We start from the raw sequence: 20,809 nt of genomic DNA on the forward strand, positions 1-20,809 counted from the left end.
CTTGAGAACCAGCCCAAAAACAGGAACAAACTTATTTCACACAGATAAAGTGGGGCAATTCGTATGTTAAAAGAACGTGTATCTATCTATCTATTTTTTTCCTTTTTATTCTGTTTGTGTTTCAAATAGGCTTTTTTTTTTTACCTGCAAAAAGCGTTATTGTTTCCATTTGGCCCAAGGCTTGGGAGAGGGATCCAGGGTGGTTAAAAAGCTGCCTAGTGGCTGCAGAGCGGGGCTTCAGGAAAAGCTCTGATGCCAGAGTGGCTCCTCAAAGGCCGCTGGACTTCAGAAACTCCTGTTCGTGCTCGAGGGTGAGCCTTTCAAAGAGATACTCGCCCAGCCCAGCCTGCGGACCAACCAGCCTGCGGAGGTTGGTCAGGTGGTCGCCCATCTGCTTGATGAGTTTCACCTGCTCCTCCGGGAAGCGGCTCTCCCGGAAGTCGTAGAGGTAGGAGTCTGTGCAGTCAGAACCAAGGGCGTGCAGATCCGATAGTGCGTGGTTCAGGTTCTTCTCCCTGAGAATGGTGGCTTCCACAGCATCCTGGGTTTTACCCCACTCATCTTGAGAAGGCTTCCGCGCATCCTGGAAGAGGGCGCGGCCACAGCACTGGTTTTGCGTTTTCGAGAGACGCTGGGCGCCCTCACACTTCTCCTCGGCCAATTGGCGAAAAAAGTGGCCCACACCGTCCAGAGTCCCATCGTTGCTGTCGAAATAGAAGCTCAGAGAGAGGTAAGTGTCCACAGATGCATGTTGAACAGGCGGTGGACGGTGGCCTCCACCTCGGTGGAATAATTCTGACGAATCTGGGAACTCGTGGTTGATCAGTGATAAGGAGCTAAGCTCAAAAAACGGTGGTGGCCTGTCCTGGAGGCTGAGGATAGCTGAGTGGCTGATTCTAAAGGTTGCGACAGGAAGAAAGGTTGGAGGGTGGTCGGGGGCTGGAGCAAGGAGCGTCCCTGGGTCTGTTCATTCCAAACACTGTTGAAGCAAAAGACAGATCTGCAGGACTGCCGAGTGCACTGCCTCAAATAGGCTTTGATATAAATGAACAAGAAGTCCAAGCAAGGACAGAACTTACCCTTCCCCCCACCAAAATAGCTGTTGATACTGGAATCTAGATCTGGGAAGGGATTCTTCCATTACTTTCTTAACATTCCAAGCCACTAGAACAGTGGTTCTCAAAGTATGGTCACCTTGTAACCAAGCAGTACCCTATGGGGCCTTCCTAGGACAGACCCATCCCCCATAGCCTCTGCTGTAGTTCCTCTCTGAAGTACTCAGATAATAGTATCTCAGGCATACTTCTTGAGCTTTCAGATGCTAAAAACCACCACCATGGAAGAAATTAACTCCATGATGATCATGAGCACACAGCCCCCAGACCTTCTGGCACCTAAGGATGGATAATGTTACCTGCCCTGTGGCCTCAACATCAGCCAGTCAGATGATTGTGCACGAGCTGATCACATTCCCTGGGATGTCCCTCCCTCACGTGGCCTTTAAAAATGCTTTGCTGAAACCCTTTGGAGATTTCAGGGTTTTTTGGAACACGGGCCACCCCTCTCCTTGCTCGATCCTGCAGTAAGCCTTTCTCTGCTCCAAACTCCAACCTTTAGGTTTGTTTGGCCTCACTGTGCTTCAGACACACAAACCTGCATTCGGTAACAACCTGACCAGCTTTACCAGCATCCCCTGATAATGTGTTAGATATTCAAGTTTTAGGGCCCTGTCCCAGCCCTATGGAATCAGCAACTCTGGTGGGGCTCAGTGATCTCTGTTATAACAGGCCCTCCAGATGATTTTTATTCACCTTAAAGTTTGAAAATACCTGCATTGTCAGCTGCCAAAGCGTCCACCGGCAGGTGAAGGGGAGAGACGCCTGGAAAAGATAGGGAGTAGCCAAGGCAAGTACAGCAGCATTTGCCGTGGTGGCAATGGAGAATGCCTTTTCTCCACTGGTTGGCACAGACTAGTGTCTGGGGGCAGTGGCAGGGTTATTTAGGATGCTTTACATTTCACTGTAGAGTGACCGCTGTCCTGGTTTGCCAGGGACTTCCCCTGTGTGAGCACTTAAAATCTCATCCTGGGAAACCCCTTAGCCCTGGGTTTGAAAAACTTAGGGAATAACATGAAATTTAGGGGAAATATGATCCAGGTTTTGGGCAAGTCACAAGTGCTAATTAAAACTAAGCATGTATGGAGAACTCTAGCCTTCTTTACCCCTTTGCTGGGAGGTAAATCTGACTGGGTGAAAGGACTTATTGTTAAGAGATATTTGTAGAAACGTCCCCTCTTCTTACAAGGATTGAATTATCTCAGTAACAATTAGCTAAGCACAGGTGTAAAGCATTTGATTTACTCCCTGGTGTTCTTTATCTTCTCATCCAACTAAATCCATAGCCTTTGTCTAGCTCCAGCCAGTAGAGTCAGAACTTGTTTTACTGTTTAACTAAAGTTCAATTTAAATTCTCTCTACATCTCCCGGTTCTCAGCCCTGGTTGCATATTATAATCACCTGGGGAGATTTCAAAAACTACTGATGCCAGATTTCTACCTATCATGGATATTTGAGGAGGGACCTGGAATGAAAGGCTCTAGTTTATGGTTTTTGGAGCCAAATTATAGTCTACACTGAGCCAAATCATTTGTGAGATCACCTCTAAAAAGGAATTTATCTGTTATAACTAATGCTCTTCCTTTGCCAATATCCTTGATTTGTCCCTCTTTGGGGGAAAAAAAGGATGGAAACCCCCCCCAGCAGTTGGGCTCCCTGAATTACAAGGTGATGCTGTGGAATTAGCGTTGGCTCAGAGTGCACATCTTCGGATACCCATTCTCTCTCCTGCTTCCTTGCATGAACCTGTATCCCTGGGCAGTTTTTCATCCACCGCCCTCTTTTGCTTCTAATCTTAGCAAGTAAAGTCTCCCCTTAATGAAAGCATTTCATGGGGTTTACTGGGAGCATAGGTCAGTTCCAGACCTATCATATGTTAGCTAAAGCAGATATAAGTGATGTATTTTTGGCATTCATCCTTGTGGGTTGGAGAGAGAAGACAGAATTTTATCCTTTTAGGTGTCATCTGACTGGGCAAATGGCCTCTTTCCCTCTGCTGCCTACCATGTGAAAAACTGAGGGTGTTATCTCTAGAAGGTATCAGAATAGTTCAGATAAATCAAATTTCTCACTAAAAGATGACAAAACTATGGCTTAGGTGGTTGATTTTACATGTCAATTTGTCTGGGCCACCATGCCCAGTTATTTGGTCAAATAGTATTCTGGATATTTCTGTGATGGTATTTTGGGTTTTTAAAAAAAATTTTATATGTTATTTATTTATATTTTTGGCTGCATTGGGTCTTTGTTGCTGCACGTGGGCTTTCTCTATTTGCAGCAAGCTGGGGCTACTCTTTGTTACGGTGTGCGGGCTTCTCATTGCCGTGGCTTCTCTTGTTGCGGAGCATGGGCTCTAGGCACGTGGGCTCAATAGTTGTGGTGCACGGGCTTAGTTGCTCCACGGCATGTGGGATCTTCCTGGACCAGGGCTCAAACCCGTTTCCCCTGCATTGGCAGACAGATTCTTAACCACTGTGCCACCAGGAAAGTCCCTGTGATGGTGTTTTTGGATGAAATTCATATTTAAATTGGTGGACTTTGAGTAAAGCAGATTATCCTCCATAATATGGGTGGGCCTCAACCAATCAGTTGAAGCTCTTAATAAAACAAAGACTGACCTCCCTGTTGCAAAAAGGAATTCTACCAGAACACTTAACAGAAATTGAACTGCAACTCTTCCTAGAGTCTCTAGAGCACCTAACCTGCAGATTTTGAACTTACCAAGCCTCTATAATTGTGTGAACCAGTTGTTTAAAATCTCTCTCTCTCTTTCTCTATCTATATATAGATATGGATATAGATCTAGATATCAATATTGATATCTAGATCTATATCTGTCAATATATATGGTCACATTGTATGCACATACTATTAGTTCTGTTTTTCTGGAGAACCTTGACTAATATAGTGGCCCATATAAATAAAAGGATGAACCCAGGTTCACCCAGGTAGAAAGTAGTACAATGAGAACTGGAACTTAAGGCCTCATGACTCATTCAGCTGTGAACACTAACCCAGAACTGGGGTCAGCAAACTCTGGCCCACTGATCAAATCTCTCTTGACTCCTGGTTTTATAAATAACGTTTTGCTTGAACACAGCTGCACCCATTCACTAATGTACTGTGTATGGCTGTTTCTGTGCTACAGCAGCAGATGGGCAGTTGCAACAGAGATGTATGGTACACAAAATCCAAAATATTTACTACCTGACCCTTTACAGAAAAGATCTGCTGACCCTTGCTCTAGGATGCCATCTGATTTCTGATAGCACCGAGGAGAATAATTGGTGCACATTGGGTTAGATTGTTAATCTCATGTCCTCCTTAGGTCAAAGATCTCTTAAATGCTCACCCTTGCAATAGCCAATTTGGGGAGGATTATCTGAGGATGCAGAAATATTTCTTGCCAGGTCTTTCCAATCCACACTGCTCCCTGACTGTGGTTCTTAAAACCTATTTTTTAAAAAAATTTTATTGGTATATAGTTGATTTACAATGTTGTGTTAGTTTCAGGTGTACAGCAAAGTGAATCAGTTATACATATACATATATCCACTTTTTTTTTTTTAGAGTCTTTTCCAAATAGGCCATTACAGAGTATTGAGTGGAGTTCCCTGTGCTAATAAGAACAGCAGGTTCTTATTAGTTATCTATTTTATATACAGTAGTGTGTATATTTCAGTCCCAATCTCCCAGTTTATCCCTCCCCCCCATCCCCTGGTAACCCTGTTTGTTTTCTACACCTGTACCTCTACTTCTAAAACCTGTCTGTTTTAACCATCTACCACTCATTGCTTACTGGCTCTGGCTTCATGTACTTGATAATAAATCTATTTCTTGTTCTATCCTGGATGACATGTTCCAAGGACTGAGATAATATCTTATTCCACATAATTTGTCCTTAATATTGTCTATCTTGGGGTCTTCATCTATGTCCCGAAGAAAACAGTCACACTCTGTCTTCTAGTATTACTAATAATACCACATTTTATGGGATGAATTTGACCCATTGCACTGAAATATCCCTTTAGAAGCTGTATGCAGCCTGTCACTGGGTTTTAGCACAGGGGTAGAACTCAGATTAGTGTTCATATTTAAACAAATCTACTTGACCAGAAACTTTTGTCTCACCAGTTATTTTATTACACAAGTAACTTCTGTCTTTGCATCTATGATGTAAACATTTTTAATTGCCTAAATTATCTGAAAAATTATTTAGAGCTTCCATTTCAGTAGGCATTGGAATTGCTGTGGTATGACTGTTTCATTATTTTATTTCCAAATGTCAAATTAGGCTTCAAGCTTTGGCCAAGAGTAGACAAAAAAGGGATTAAAAAGAAATGAAGAGTGGGAAAGACTTCTGATGCAATGGAGACTTAATAAAGATTTGATTTTGTATCGGTAATGTATGCCATTGCAAAATAACTCCCTGGTAAAATTCCATTCTTTGGTAATCATTAAGTACAGAAATTAACAATCAAAATATGCAGTGCTCTTTTTCTTTTTCTAAAAACAAACCTATATCTAGATGAGAGGAGAATTTATTGCATAACTGAGGCTCTGGACTTACGACTCCAAGTCCTGTCTTCTTTCAACCATACCTGCTACGTTTCTGTCTAACTTCTTGAACATGAGGTAATGGCTTCAGCTTTCATTCCCTTCCTCAGTCTATAGCTTGGTGACTAAGAGTAAGGGATCTAAAACTTGAGAACTTGGGTTGAAATCTTGACTCTAAAATTTACTTGTTGAGTACTCTTGAGCATGTTATCTGTTTTTGCCTCAGTTTTCTCATCTATAAAATAGAGATAACATTATTTCTCTCAGCGAGTTGCTATGAGGGTTAAAAGAGAAAATTCATACAATGCAAGAATTTATCAGTTCTTGGAACACAATAAATACCAAAAAAAAATGTTAGCCATTATCAAAGGCCCCTCATTTTATGGATAATATAGATTAGCTTATATAGGTATAATATTTACATATACATAAACGTTTTATATCTATATGTGTGTATACATTCTTCTCATAACAGAAATTGAGAAGTCAACATTCACATCTAAATATGTGCTCTGTGAAATATAGATCTCCTGTGTACAGACACAGTGCTGTAGTTATCTATTGCTACATAATAAGGAAGTCCAAACTTAGTGGTGAAATAAACAAATTTTAATATGTGCACAGATTCTGTGGGTCAGCAATTCAAACAGTACACAGAGGAGATGGCTTGTCCCTACTCCATGACTGATGTCTGAAACCTCAGCTCATGAGGATTCAAATGGCTGGGGCTGGAATCATCTAGATAATTTTTTTTATTTTTTATTTTTATTTTTTGCGGTACGTGGGCCTCTCACTGTTGTGGCCTCTCCTGTTGTGGAGCACAGGCTCCGGATGCGCAGGCTCAGCGACCATGGCTCACGGGCCCAGCTGCTCCGCGGCATGTGGGATCCTCCCGGACCGGGACACGAACCTGTGTTCCCTGCATCGGCAGGCTGACTCTCAACCACTGCGCCACCAGGGAAGCCCCTAGATAATTTTAATTCACATGTCTGGCACTTGACATGGGATGACTTGAAGACTGGGCCCAACAAGGACTGTTGACTGGAGTGCCTACAGATGGCTGCCCGTGTGGCTTGGACATAACGTGGTAGTTAGGATTCAAGATAGAGTATCCCAAGAATGAGTGTCCAGAGTTCAAGCATTCCAAGAGAGTCATGCAAAAGCTGCATGATCTTTTATGACCTAGTCTTAGATATAACATAGCATCACTTTCAGTATATTCTATTGCAGGAGTTGGAGATCTTTTTCCATAAAGTGTCAGACGGTCAATATTTTAGGCTTTACAAGCCATACAGTCTCTTTTGCAACTATTCCACTCTGCTGCTGTGATGTGAAAACAGACACAAACAATACATATGCTAATGAACATGGCTGTGTTCCAATAAAGCTTTGTTTATAAAGGCAGGTAGAGGCCTAGATTTGGCCCACCTGCCATAATTTATTGACCCCTGCTCTACTGTTTGAAGCCGTGGAAAGTCTGCCCAAATTCAAGGGAAAATGCCTGCATCTGGATGGGAAGAATGGCAACGAATTTGAGACCCTGCAATAAAACCACTACCTATGGGGTATTTATAAGAGGATCTGTCTGCATACCTTGTTTCTCACATGTGTGGTGGATATGAGGTACTGGGACATCTTACATCTCTGTAAGCCTGGGTCAAGGTCAAAGTTGGAATCTGAACTTAATGACCCTGATTTCTGGAATAATCGGTAACTCTAATTATGATTTCCTAACATTCCTTACCCCCAATAAATATACCACAAAAGATAGATTTCAAGTAAACAGTTGCTTTATGGCAGATTTTTATTAAGTCTCCATTGACTGAATTATTCCATTTTGGTTGGAAAGCGTGAGTTTTGTTTCTTTCCTAAAGAGATCTGCAACTTTTCAGATGTGGCATTTCACTCTACTGAGAGGATGATGTAGGGTTTTATAAACGGAAAAAGCAGGGCAGGCTGAGTTCACTCAGATCATACTAATGCTTACAGGAATAACCGAAACTGGAACACAGGCTTCCAGGTTTTCCTGTCCTGTGCTCTTTCCGGTAGGTGATATTGTCTGCTGGGCCTGGCAGTAATAAGTTTTGACCTTTACCTCTCTATGCTATTGTGAAGTGATTTTGGGCTTTGTTAGCTTTCTTACGAGTTTGTACTAAATTGTGTCCATAAAGTAGCCTGAATTCCTCAGGGAAGGATGATAGCTGTTATTATGTTATTACTTAAAATGTTGTGTTGGTTACCTCTTTTTCTTTTCTGTTGTCCAGCTGTATCCTGAACTTAAGAGATATGTTATCCAAAATGAAAGATGTGCATCTGGTGGAAAACACTAATTTAAGGGATGAAAATTCCTGATGATTGCTTCAGTCAACCCTTAATACACACTGAGCTTCATTAGTAAATAGACAACTCTCAGATCTTTCCCTTGGAAGAGATCGCATAATCAGGCTTTGTGTTGACTTCGCATTCTGTTCTTTAGAGACAGAACAAATTAGAATAATTGGCTGGTACAGGGAAAGCACAAAGAACTTTCTTCTATTTTTGTGATGCATCCCGTAATAAGGGTTGAAAATGAGACTAGAGGTAAAAACGTGAAACTCAGAAGGGCAATGGGGAGAAGATACTGTTTCTTTGAAAATATTCTTTCAGTGTTGGCCCAGAAGAAATAGGAAGCTGAGGAAAATATTTTTTAAAAAATAATGATTTTTGTGTTAACGATGTGAGTGTGGAAGTAGTAAGAATCAGGAAGCAAGCATCCTTTTCCACCAAGGACTTGGGAGCAAATGAAACCATAAATACTCCCCGCTCTTGGAAACCCTTTTGGAGCAGTAATCAGAGAAGGGTAAAGGCAAAGCCTCAGGGCAGAGGTGTTCAGAGCAAAGGGATAGGAGGAGAACAAAAGGAGAGTGGATATTTTTAGAGCCGTCATTTTGAAATTTACCTGCTTCTGCTTCAGTGCTGCTTTGCCACCGTGTTGGTCCAGTAGAAATCCTCAAAGCAGGAGCAACCCTATTTTAAAATAATAAGGTTAGAGCAAGTGACTTGAATCCAGGTCTCTTTAGCTCAAGAGCACAGAGGGGAGTGTGAGGAAAGAGTGAGGCCACAAGGAATCGTTCACTGGGTACATTTTCCTCAAACCTCACTAACTGGGAGAAACTGACCACTGGATCATGTGCCTTGAAGGAAAGCAAACATGTTGAAAGCAAAGAGTGTGGAGCTTGTTTAGAAAGCAAGCTCTGTCATTTGGTCACCTGCTGATGATAATAGCATTGGCTGAGACCTGACCATTTACAATGAAGGCACTTCTGTAGGTAATAAGTTCCAGGAGGGCCAGAACTGAGTATGTCTGTTTCAGCACTTAGCATGGTTTAGCATCTTAGAGCCCGGTACATTATTGGCATATTAGACTTAAAAATGAATATTTGCAGATTGTCTGAATGAGTGGATGTGTGTGATTCATATCCTATTTGCAGGTCCTATGCCCTACAGTGGATTTTCAGTGTCAGATTGTGAAAGTATTTATGATGGGGATTGGCATTGTTCCCCATCTTATGGATAAAGATTACACATCATAGGACTTTATATTGACATCCCAAAAGCCTCATAGGAATTACTTAACAAAAAAATAAAATTGGATTCTGTATAATTTCTAATTTATAAGCTGGCCAGAACACTGGTATTTCAGCCAGTCCTCTGCTGGTTCCAGTGATGGTCCCATGATCACCCAGGCATAATCAGAATGGCTTTAGGATTTGGGAGCCAAAATGTTCCTCAGTATTTACTGCTTTGCTAGTCCATTTTAGAAAATGGACTATTGAAAAAATAGCTTCAGACACAATATGGCATTTTATGATTTAGCGTGAAATCTGAGAAATAATAGAGGTTATCTGAAGCCTGCAATGGTAAAGTTCCCTCTTCCCTCTGCTATTGAAGTTATTGTCTTTAAACAAAGATTCTACATCAGTAATGCTATATATATATATAGTTTTTCATGATATTCAGGTTAATTTCCTGTTCTCTCTAAGGAAGTAATGAGTTGGTTGGTATGAGAGATGGTGTGGCTTCCAAAGGTGGAGAGTATCATTTTGTTGTAATTTCTGGCTACCTAAGGATGGGAGAGGCCCAGGACACTGCAGTCAGTATATTATGTGGAGCAGGTTATATTGTGGTTTATTTATGAACTTTTACATGTTTATTTTCTATGCAAGTTTGTGTGCTCTTTTTTGAGTTTTGGTAGATAAGTGTTTTGTAACTTTGGAATACTTGGAGTTAAGTATATATAACTTTATATATATATATATATATATATATATATATATATATATATATATATATATATATATATATATATAAACGTAGTAGTTAAAGCCGTGGAGAGTGTACTAGTCTATCTAGGTTCAAATTCTGGCTTTACCCTATGGCTTCCCTGTGGCTTCCTCTCCTTATCTATTAAAAAGGAGTATAGTAAGACTGCTGTGATGAGTTACAATAATACCTGGCATATACTAAGTGCTATTTAAGCATTTGCTATAATGATTATGTATACTTGAAGGCAAGGACCTTGCCCCTTGATTGTCTCTATATTCCTAATGCTTAAGAATTCCTAGGGCTTTTCTAGTGCATTGTCTTAGGATAGAGATAGCTCAGTATAGTTCTTGTCACTGTAAAGTACTGTTATGTTGAAAGTCTTTGCTTGTGTACTAATCTATGACATATCTGTTGAGGACAAAGAAAAGAATAGTTTTAAAACTGCAACGGATAACAAAAGATTGTGTGATTTAATGCCTTTATTACATAATTATAAAACTAACAAATGATGATGGTAGAAAATTTGAAAAACTCCTAGACAAAATAGAGATCAATAAAATTTGGAGTAAATTTCAGAGTGTAAAGTTGTCCATGAATATTAGTGCTTTCACATTTTCCAGGACTTTAAGTAGACTCTGCTTCTCAAGAGTCTATTCATGATATTTTATTTTAATGATGTTTTCATCATGAGGACACACACACAAATCTGTTAAAAAAAGAAAGACATGTAAATCACTGATGTTTCAGATGGCCACATGAAATAAAGTGGGAAAGGTCAACAAGCTGAAAGAATGTGGAGTAGCATCTCCTTAATTGCTTACATAATTCTAATAATTACCTCTTTGTGGATAAAATAATTAATGGAGAATCTAATTCAAGAAAAATGTATGAACTTCACACCTTCTTGAAACCAAGTATTTCTTTCCACAAAAGGTTACTTTCCACACCATGATTCCTTATTACCTGACAGGGAAAGAGTATTGTATGGCAAAGGGTCTTCCCGAAGGAGGGTGCTTCCCACACTGATTGTCATAAATGACTTCAGAATTACTGTTGCTGTATTACCAAAATCTTCAACTAGGATATTCTTGACAAATGCGATCCTTGGTTAATTTTTAGAGCTACAAACTGTCAGGTGGCTCTGAAATAACAATTGTCTGGCTATCTTTAGGGGTGATCACAACATGGTAATGACCTTGAGGTATCACTAAAAAGCAGGAAGGTGTGAGTCTTCCTTTGGTTCCAGAGTGAAGTGCGAGTTGGAGTTGGAAAAGAGGCCAAAAACCAAGTGATAGAGAAGGAAATGTGAGGTCATTAGTGAAAAACCAGGTTTAAGTTAAGGTGAAGAGGCATGAGGAAATGGTCAACTGTTATAGTATTAGAAAGATCATCAAGAAGCATATCCATGAATGCAGTTTGTATTGCAATCTGCTGAAAAAGAGACAAATATCCTGGCCTGGACTTCATGGAGATTATATTTTATTGATTCTGATAATAGATTATTGTTGAAAAGGGCCTCCTATAAATTATAACCATGCAAAGGCAGCAAGATAATTTTTTTTTCTTTATGTATGTGTTTCTCATTCCTACTCACTTTCACAGTTACCCTTTCTCTCTCAGGGGAAGAGAAAATCACAAAAAACAAAAATGTCAAATCTCAGCTATTCATTTTCAAAATAATTTTTTTTCCAAATTCCAGTGGAGGCAATAGTTTAACTGTAAGCCTCAAAAAACTAGATTTTTACAAACTGTAGCCAAATTTTATTCCATAAATAATAGCTTTGGAAAGAATATGTGATGATGCAAAGTTGGAAAAAGCTGGTTTTTCTTCCATAAATGACTTCACTGTGTTTGGGAGAAGAGGCAGAGAAGAAATCAAGGTAACCAAACATGGGGTGAGTTTTTCTGATAGGGGACTCCAGTGCTTTAAAATAGACTAGATAATCCTAGGGATAATCTGAGGGTAGAACAGACCAATGCCTCATTCCAATCTGGTACCCTGGAAGAAAAGAGTGTATTTCCTTTGAGGTCTTGAGAGGTTTTTCTTTTGCTTTGTTTTGTTTTTGGTTCATTTTGTAATCAACCTTATTAAGGTATCATTTACATACAATAAAATGCAGATATTTTTAGTCAGCGGTTCAGTGACTTTTAATTTATGTATACATTTGTATAACTACCACCCCCATAAAGATAGATAACAATTCTAAAACCCTAGAAAGTTTCCTCCTAGCCTTTTGCAAAAGTATCCCCACCTTCCACCCCAAGGCAACCACTGATCTGTTTTTTATCTTTAGAGATGAATTTTGCCCAGTTTAGAATTTCATGTAAGTTGAATAATACAGTAGGTGCCCTTTTGATCTGGCTTCACTTGCTCAGCATATGGTTTTTGAGATTCATTCATTTTGGGATGTTTTAAACCAGGACTTTAGCCTGGGTGGCTGATGTTGTCTGAAGGCACCTATAGGTACATCTGAGTCTCTGGCATTGTCACTGTCTGTTCTTGGCTCAGTATTTTCAACTTTACTAAGAAGCACAAGGTTGAAGTAAGGAAGATCATTGTCAGTATAATGGAGGTGAAGTGGGTTCTGTTACATAATATTCTCAGCATAAATTGACCTGCTTGGAATCATTGTGTGATAATCAACAAGGATACTCTTCCTACAAAAAACCTTGATAGTATAAAACTTCTAAAGGATGCTGTCCTAGGACTCTTTTAGTTTTCATTTTTTGGGAAACATTTCTGGAAAATTAAAATGCTCATAACCTGAAAGAAGCAATTATTCACCTGAAGGCTAACTCTGCTAAAGTTGAGTTGTCCGACCTTTACATGCTGATAGAACCCAAATAGCCTTGCAAAACAGTGCTATAAGCACATAGATTATTTAAGATGGATGTGTGTATGCAGTAAAGTGAAAAAACAAAGAATCTTTGAGTTTCCCTTGCTTTTTTTTTTTTCTTTTTCATTTAAGTTTCTATAGCCTATGCTCATAGTTTAGGGTAACCTCAGGTTAGCTTTAGGTCCACTCTTTACATAAATGTTGAAGTACTCCATACCCACCTTTTTTCTTCCTTCCTTCTTTTCTTCCATCTTTCCTTTCTAACTTATAATCCATTTTACTTAATCCTGCATTTGTTGAGGTGGCAATTAGTGTAGGAAAATTGAAAGCAGTGTGAAATTTTGCTGTTCAGAATGCATGTTGACCAAATTCTATATTGAGAAAAGGTCTGAATTTACCCACAGTAACCCATTCTCAGTGTCTTTGAATAAAGGCCATAGAAACTGGGCTATAATATCCTGAAAGGTATGTAGAATTCATAGCAATTGCCCTCAAAGAGCTTACCTACCGTAGATGCATATGAATGCATTTAATGATTGCTTTATTGGCAGCAGTGCCAACATACACAGTCTATTTTGTTTTATATCATTATCATTACCTGCTGTTTACCACTATATACATTGCTAATGGTGTGGTTTCTATGGCTTGTGAATTCCACGGCCAAATAATATGAAATTTATTACACACTTTAGTGTAGAAGATGGAGACTTCATAAATTTTTGTGTGCTCTTTCCCCCTTTGGAATGTATTACACTGAGATCAGGCAAAATAATAAATTTATTTCAAATGTGCTTGATAGCTAAACATCAATTAGGACTGATGGGCAACATTTCTTCTTCCAGCAACATAACAGTTTTTAAAGAATAAGCCATTGAATGTGGAGTTACTGAACATGGAACTCAGTTCACTGGGATCCCTTCTTAGAATAACAAAGGAAAACTTGAATTGGATATGTGTGGCTTATTCAAGTAGTAACTAATCAGCTACACCTTGGTTGACTTAATTTGTCAGAATCATTTGGTATTAACTGTCTTCCACTTCTTCCCCTGACTCTCATGGGAATGGATCATGAGTATCTTAAAACATACTAAGTCGTCTTCCATCCCTGTTAATCTAACTACTAAAGCACATTTTCCTTATCCAATGTAACTTACTGTCTTTTAGAGTAACTGCGGTTTTAATTCTCTACAAAATTAAAACCAGCAAAGAGAAACATTTTCAAGGAGCCACCACATTGTAGAGCTTTAGAAAGAAGACTTTAGAATTAAGGACAAATATATCATTTTATAGCTAGAGCAACTGAGGCCTAAAGTAGGAAGGTAACCATCGAGGTCAGGGAAAGGGGTTGAAGATCAGGTTTCAAGCTGAGAAAGAGTCTACAGGGACTCAATCTGAGCAGTTCAGAAACTGAAAGGAGACCACTGATGTTCTGGGAAGGCTGGCATCTGGCATTGAGTGTGGGATTTCAGACAGAGATTGGGCCCGGGGGAACTGAGCTTCTGTAGTAGGCAGAGAAGTCCACCTCGTCTCTGGAAAGTGACACTGACCTCAGGGTGTTGGGGGGAAAGAACAATGAATTCCAGTCCACCTGAGAAAGCAGGCCAATCTGATTAACTCTGAATTTAGGCTTATTTCAGATACTTCTTGAGAAAGAACTTGGACAAGAGCAAGTCCAGCACAGCCTCTTTAAATCCATGCCCAGTATTTTCTGGTGGAGCTGCTTAAACCCCCCAAGTGACTCCAGTATTTTAATTTCACTCTATATTTAATTCCGACAGTTCTATGACTGATTATTTAATGGGCGAATAAGTAGGGTCACAAAAGAGTGTGAATGTATTTTACAGGATGAGGATGGGTGGAGTGGAGCAGTCTGGAATAGGACACCAATAAAAAGGGATCTTGGTAAATAAATAAGAACATCTATTAGAAATGGAGAGGAATTCGCAAGGAAATTAGTGCCTGACACCACGCCCTACTCTCTGCGAGTTTAGAAGGTAGTTTCTAATTTTATTTTCGTAGGAGATCTCCCTGTGATGAATTGTCTTTTACCTCCACACTATTTATCACATGGACATATTGTGAAGTTTGTGTGAGAGAAAGCAAGTATTAGAATTTGTCTTGGAAGCAGCTATAAACATTTCCTGGAACAATCTAGGGTAGAAGGAAAAGGAAAGGAAGGTGGAAACAAAGGAGAAAGACAGCTAATGCTGCTGGAGTCTCTCGCTGGGATTTGTGGTATCTCTTTTTGAAACTAAGTACAGAAAGTCAGAACTTGACTGATTGTTTCTTGATCACGGTTTATTTTCATTTTTGTTTTTTTCTTGCTCTCTCATCAATTATTCCAGCCAATATTATGTCATTTTCAGTTTCAGTAAGCATGCCTGTCTTGTTTCCATTCACATTATTTATGCAAACGTTGACTGAACTGATGACCCCGAGTTATCAAGGAAACATTAGATACACCAGTGGATACATTTCTTAATTTTAGAAAAAAATTACTGAGTGAAGGTTAAAATAACTCCTCTTAAATTTGTCATATAAAAAAATTCTCCTAGCATACAATACCTCACTGCCTAATAATGTCAGATAAATGAAGAATTCCTGTGTATTCATGAATGCAGGCTAGTCTGTATATTTTTTGGCAGGTATGACCGTTACTGAGGGTAACGGCCTGGTTTGCTGGCCATGTCCTGTCTCCTAGAAAGTTGTAGTTTCTGTTGTCTTTCAGTTGGTCCATTGGATATCAGAGGTGAATTTATAAAATTATACTTCCCTTTACACTTACTTTGCTTTTTTTTTTTAAATTTACTTGAAGTATAGTTGATTTACAGTGTTGTGTTTCAGGTGTACAGCCAAGTGATTCAGATATATGTATTTCTTTTTCAGATCCTTTTCCATTATAGGTTATTACAAGGTTTGAATACAGTTGCCTGTGCTATACAGTAGGACCTTGTTGTTTATCTATTTTATATATAGTATACACTTTGTGTGATCCAGCCTGGTCAGACCACATGATTATTTTTACTTCTGATATAATTTTTTCAGGTACAGCCTCAAAGTCTTTGATAAGATATTTTAAAATAAATTTAGCATGTGTGTGCTCTAAATCCAACAGTAGTTATTGGAGATAACTCCAATTATCTATTTGCACTAGGTATTCCTCTCTTTTTTGTTCTTGGCCTACCAAAAGAAAATTAGCTTTTATTTTCTGGTTGGTTTGCTAGATGTTTATGACTATAACAAATGTCTTAAATTTTGTCTCATATCTTAAAACACAATCTGAATTAGCAATGGATATTGTGCTATACATAGGGGCTGTGATATAAATATAGTTTCTAACTTCAAAAACATATAACCTAGAAGGGAACACAGACACATATGCAGCAATTATGGCAACTGCATTTGTTTACTAAGTGAAATATTAGTGAGATGGATAAAGTGCTAGCAAGACTTGAACAGCCAAATCAGCTTCAAAAATAGATGTGCAGTTCTTTAAAAATATTTTAAACATTTTTCCAGCTACATGTAGAATATAACTTAGTATAAAAATGGTATGGGTTTTATTTTAAGCGATTTAGCATTTTGACATCCTCATAATGAAATTAAATCCAGAAGGAGGTTTCTCTCCATGATCTCTTGAAATGGTCCTTGATCATCCACAGTATTTACCATCATCACAAAGGTGGTACCAAGGGCAGGAAACTCTAACATTATTAAAGTTTCATAAAGCAAAGTCAATTTTAAGAATATAATGTCCCCAAACTGACAAAGGTCTTGAAAAATAATTTCAAGGGAAGCATAAATTATTTTCTATTTGTCAAAGGGCAAAAGTATTTAGGTTGAGTTAATGAATGGTAGAGTTTTTGAGTGGAGAGCGTCCTTAACATATTATGTAGATCTGTACTGTCAACAGATGCTAGCCATGTAGCATTATTTGTATTTAAACAAATTTAAAAATAAGATTAAAAATTCAGTTCATCAGTAGCATTTGCCATACTTTAAAGATGTTTATTAGCTCCATGTGGCTATTGAATACTGCATAGGATAGTACAGATATAGAATGTTTTCATTATCACAGAAAATTCTATTGAGCAATACTAAAATTATGCCTAGATATTCACAGAGAAGGCAACCAAGTCTCAAGAAAATCATATAACTTCTCCAAGGTCACACAGCTGTGTTTTTAAAGAAACACAGAATGACACAAAGGAAATAGTAACAGAGGCATTAAAGAAACCCAGTAAGTTTCTGGAAGAGTCAAAATAGGGTTTAAAAGTGCATACTTAGCTGTTAGCAGGGCTGAAGCTCTTCATGGTTGGTAAGATCTACCTGCCTGAATTTGGACGTTTAGAATTTTATGCAATGAATTAAAAGCAAAAAATCATTTCAACGAATGGCTGCCAGATCCATATTTTTAGCCACTGCTGTGCTTCCAGATTATGTTTATCACTTTCATATACAAGGCACCAGTGTGAAATGTGATGGTTTATCTGACCCCAGAGAAATCAAGAAATCTTGTGGGAGTTGTGGCTTTATTTGCAAAGATTGATTTTTAAATGCATCATGCAGACTGGCCCTGTTTTAAAAGGGATTCCTGCCATCACATAATCAAAATGTGAACTCTCTTCTCACCTTGCAAGTCAAAGATGGTCCCTGCATTTTTATTATTTCGTTGAAATCCAAATATTATTTTTCCATTCTCTAACTTGTTTTCATCACAGTGTGATCAACTATTGCCAAGGAAGGAAAGGTTAGATTTATCATCAAAGTTTGCTGAAGGCCCCCTACGTAATTGAACCCTCAGGAGAAACAACCCTCATGTATTCTTTCTCTGTTGTTTCAGCATCTTCGTAAAGAGTCATTTCAATATGTTTGGTTCTGTAGCAGAGGTTCTGTGAAGTGCTTATCTTCCTCAGAGGTCCTGTGGGTCAAGATGGGTAAGGAGAGAGAGGGAAGGAGGATAGAGAGGGGCTCAGGGCTGAGATAAGGACAGTGTTCTAAAGCCTCCTGGGGCTGGGGGTGGGGTGCACAAACCCCCACGACTAATCCAGACAGAAACTGAATAATCAAGCGGATGACCACAGTGAAGTCATGTGGTCACCTCTCCCTCTAGAAATAAACATTGCCCTCAGGAAGTCTCCTCCCGCCCCAGAAGAGCATTAGGAAGGTCTGGAGAGGGGGATTATTGGCAGAAATGGAAAAAGCAGGTTGAAGGGATTAGCCTGGAGCAGAGAGACCAAGAAACCCAAGCCAGTAGAAGGAAGGCAGACTTTTCATGGACGTCTCCAAGCCCAAGTTCTGGGAACACCAAGCACAAGTCAAAGAGTGCTCATTTAACCCCGTTGGGCCCCCACGGGAGTGGAGGAAGACTGGACAGAGAGGGCAAAAGGGCCATTGAAGGTACAGTATTTACTATGGGATTTAACTCCTGAAAGGCCTCCCAGTAAGCTTCAGATCTGCTCGAGAATCCTTCATGTCCTGCTGGTTTGCAGTGAGTGGCTCACAGCTTCAAGGCCTCCTCTGCCAGATGGAGAACTATTTCAAACATCCTGCCTCTATTTTGGACTGTAGCAATGCAGACAGGAAACCTGACCCCATTTTCAGGTTCTAAAGAGAAATTCTAAGTACCTGAAAGACTGAGGAACATGGTGGCTTTTATTTAAGATGGGGAGCAAGAGAGCACATACCTGGACTTGGGTCTGCAGGAGCGCCAAATTGCACCACGAGTTCCCTTTATTTTCTCTCGCATCTCTGTTTCTCCTTTTCTCTCTGCTGGATTAGCCACGGGGACTCCAAGTTCTTCATTGTGTGGTCCTGGTACCAAGATTCTCCTGGGAATTGTAAAGCTATTCACCTTCTACATCGAGCACTTCTTATTTTTTCCCCTTAAGTCATCCTTAAGAGGAGTCAGGTGCTAGCTCTTAAATATATTTTAGTCATCCCTTTGTACATTAAGTGCTCTTTCTTGGAGACTGCTCCTGACATGGCATTCACCGTGCTCTCAGCTGGCCTCCTGAAGTTCTGCTCTGCCTTCCCCACCAGGTACAGTCCAGGAGCTGCCTACCTCAGGGTGATAGGTGATCTTCTAGTTGCTTTATTCCTTTCCCTTTTACATTTAGAGAATATCATTTGAATACATAAACTTCTCTGTGACCAGAGCTTTATTTGCAACCCACAGGTTTTGTTATGGCATATTTTCATTATCATTCAATTAATAAAATTCTAATTCCCATTGCGACTTTATCTTTGACCTACATAATGATCAGAAGTATGTTTTCAATATCCAACTATTTGGTAAAATATTGGTTATATATTTTTAAATTTCTTGCTTATTTTGAGTCTTGTTTTATAACCAGCATATAGTCAATTTTATAAATGTGCCATGTGCACCTAAAAATTTGCGTGTAATATATATATTCCATCATTGTTTTTTTTTTTTTTTTTTTTTTTTTTTTTGTTGCGGTACGCAGGCCTCTCACTGTTGTGGCCTCTCCCTTTGTGGAGCACAGGCTCCGGACGCGCAGGCTCAGCGGCCATGGCTCACGGGCCCAGCTGCTCCGCGGCACGTGGGATCTTTCCGGACCGGGGCATGAACCTGTGTCCCCTGCATCGGCAGGCGGACTCTCAACCACTGCGCCACCAGGGAAGCCCTATATTCCATCATTGTTGGTGCAGTGTTTTATGTAAATTTAGGCCAGGGTTTTTAATGGTGGTGTTCAGATCTATAATTTGCTGATTTGTTGTTGTGGTTCTATGTTACTGATCTAGGTAATTTAGATTTTTCTATTTCTACTTAGTTTTTTGGAATTTCCTTTCACATATTGCATTGAAGTTTAGATTTATACTATATTCCGTGTAAAGTAACAGTTGGTTTTATTATCCTGCCTTATCGCCAGTGATACTTTTTGCTTTCAAATCTATGTTAACATTAAAAAAAAAACTTCTTTAATTTTATTTATTGTTGTTATGACATAATTTTTTCATCCTTTAATTTTCAGTCTGACTCTTGTAAGTGATATAGAATTAGGGTTTTTTGTTTGTTTCAATATCTTTGTCCTTTAATGTGAGTATTTACAGTTAATGTATTTTCTTATAGACCGTTTACTCCTCGTTTACTATTTGTCCCACGTTGTTATGTTCTTTTTGCTCCTTTCTTCCTTTTAGATTCTTCAAATTCCATTTTCCCTTGTATTAGCTTGTTATTTTTACGTAAGTAGCAGTTGCACATGTACCATGACTTATCTCTTTTACTGCTTCTCAAGCAATGTTGAGATCTTAAATTTCTTTTACTACTTTTTCCTCTTCCATTTGTTTTAATGCATTCTGATTTTTGATATATTTTATTATTACTCTTTTGTGCAGTTAGATTTTATTTAGATTTATCCACTTATTTAGCCTTTCTGTTATACATAATTCCTTTATAAAGTCCTTATTTTCATCTGTGATAATTTTCCTTCTGCCTGTGGGTCTCCCTTTATAATTTATTTCAGTCAGTTCTGATGAGAACATATTCTCTAAATTTTGTTTGTCAGCAAGTTTCCTTATTTCATTTTTCCTTCCAAACAACGTTTTCTCTGCCTCTAGAATTCTCGATGGGCAGTTATTTTCTTTAGCACTTAAAAACGTTATTCCAGGGCTTCCCTGGTGGCGCAGTGGTTGAGAGTCCACCTGCCGATGCAGGGCACACGGGTTCGTGCCCCGGACCGGGAGGATCCCACATGCCACGGAGCAGCTGGGCCCGTGAGCCATGGCCGCTGGGCCTGCGCGTCCGGAGCCTGTGCTCCGCGATGGGCGGGGCCGCGACGGTGAGAAGCCCGCGTACCGCAAAAAAAAAAAAAAAAAAAAAAAAGTTATTCCATTATTTTCTAGTATCCAATCATTTTCATTGAGAAGTAAGCTGTAATCTTAATCCTGTTGTTCCTTTGAAAGTAATATCTCTCTTTTTCCTCTGGCTAGTTTTAAGATGTTCTGTTTTTCTTTGCTATTCATGAATTG

The 20,809-nt window shown here is 39.2% G+C and overlaps 1 pseudogene across 1 annotated transcript; it reads right to left on the reverse strand.

Moving 5' to 3' along the window:
- Positions 1-207: 207 nt before the first annotated feature.
- On the reverse strand, positions 208-18,563 carry LOC309806929 (ferritin light chain-like; annotated as a pseudogene). Its single transcript has 2 exons — positions 18,502-18,563; positions 208-811 (listed from the first exon to the last, which is right to left on the reverse strand). The product of its transcript is annotated as a ferritin light chain-like (transcript).
- Between the last annotated feature and the right edge of the window lie 2,246 nt (positions 18,564-20,809).

The sequence above is a fragment of the Mesoplodon mirus genome (assembly GCF_964341445.2).
Source record: "Mesoplodon mirus genome assembly, chromosome: 1".
Classification (NCBI taxonomy): domain Eukaryota; kingdom Metazoa; phylum Chordata; class Mammalia; order Artiodactyla; family Ziphiidae; genus Mesoplodon; species Mesoplodon mirus.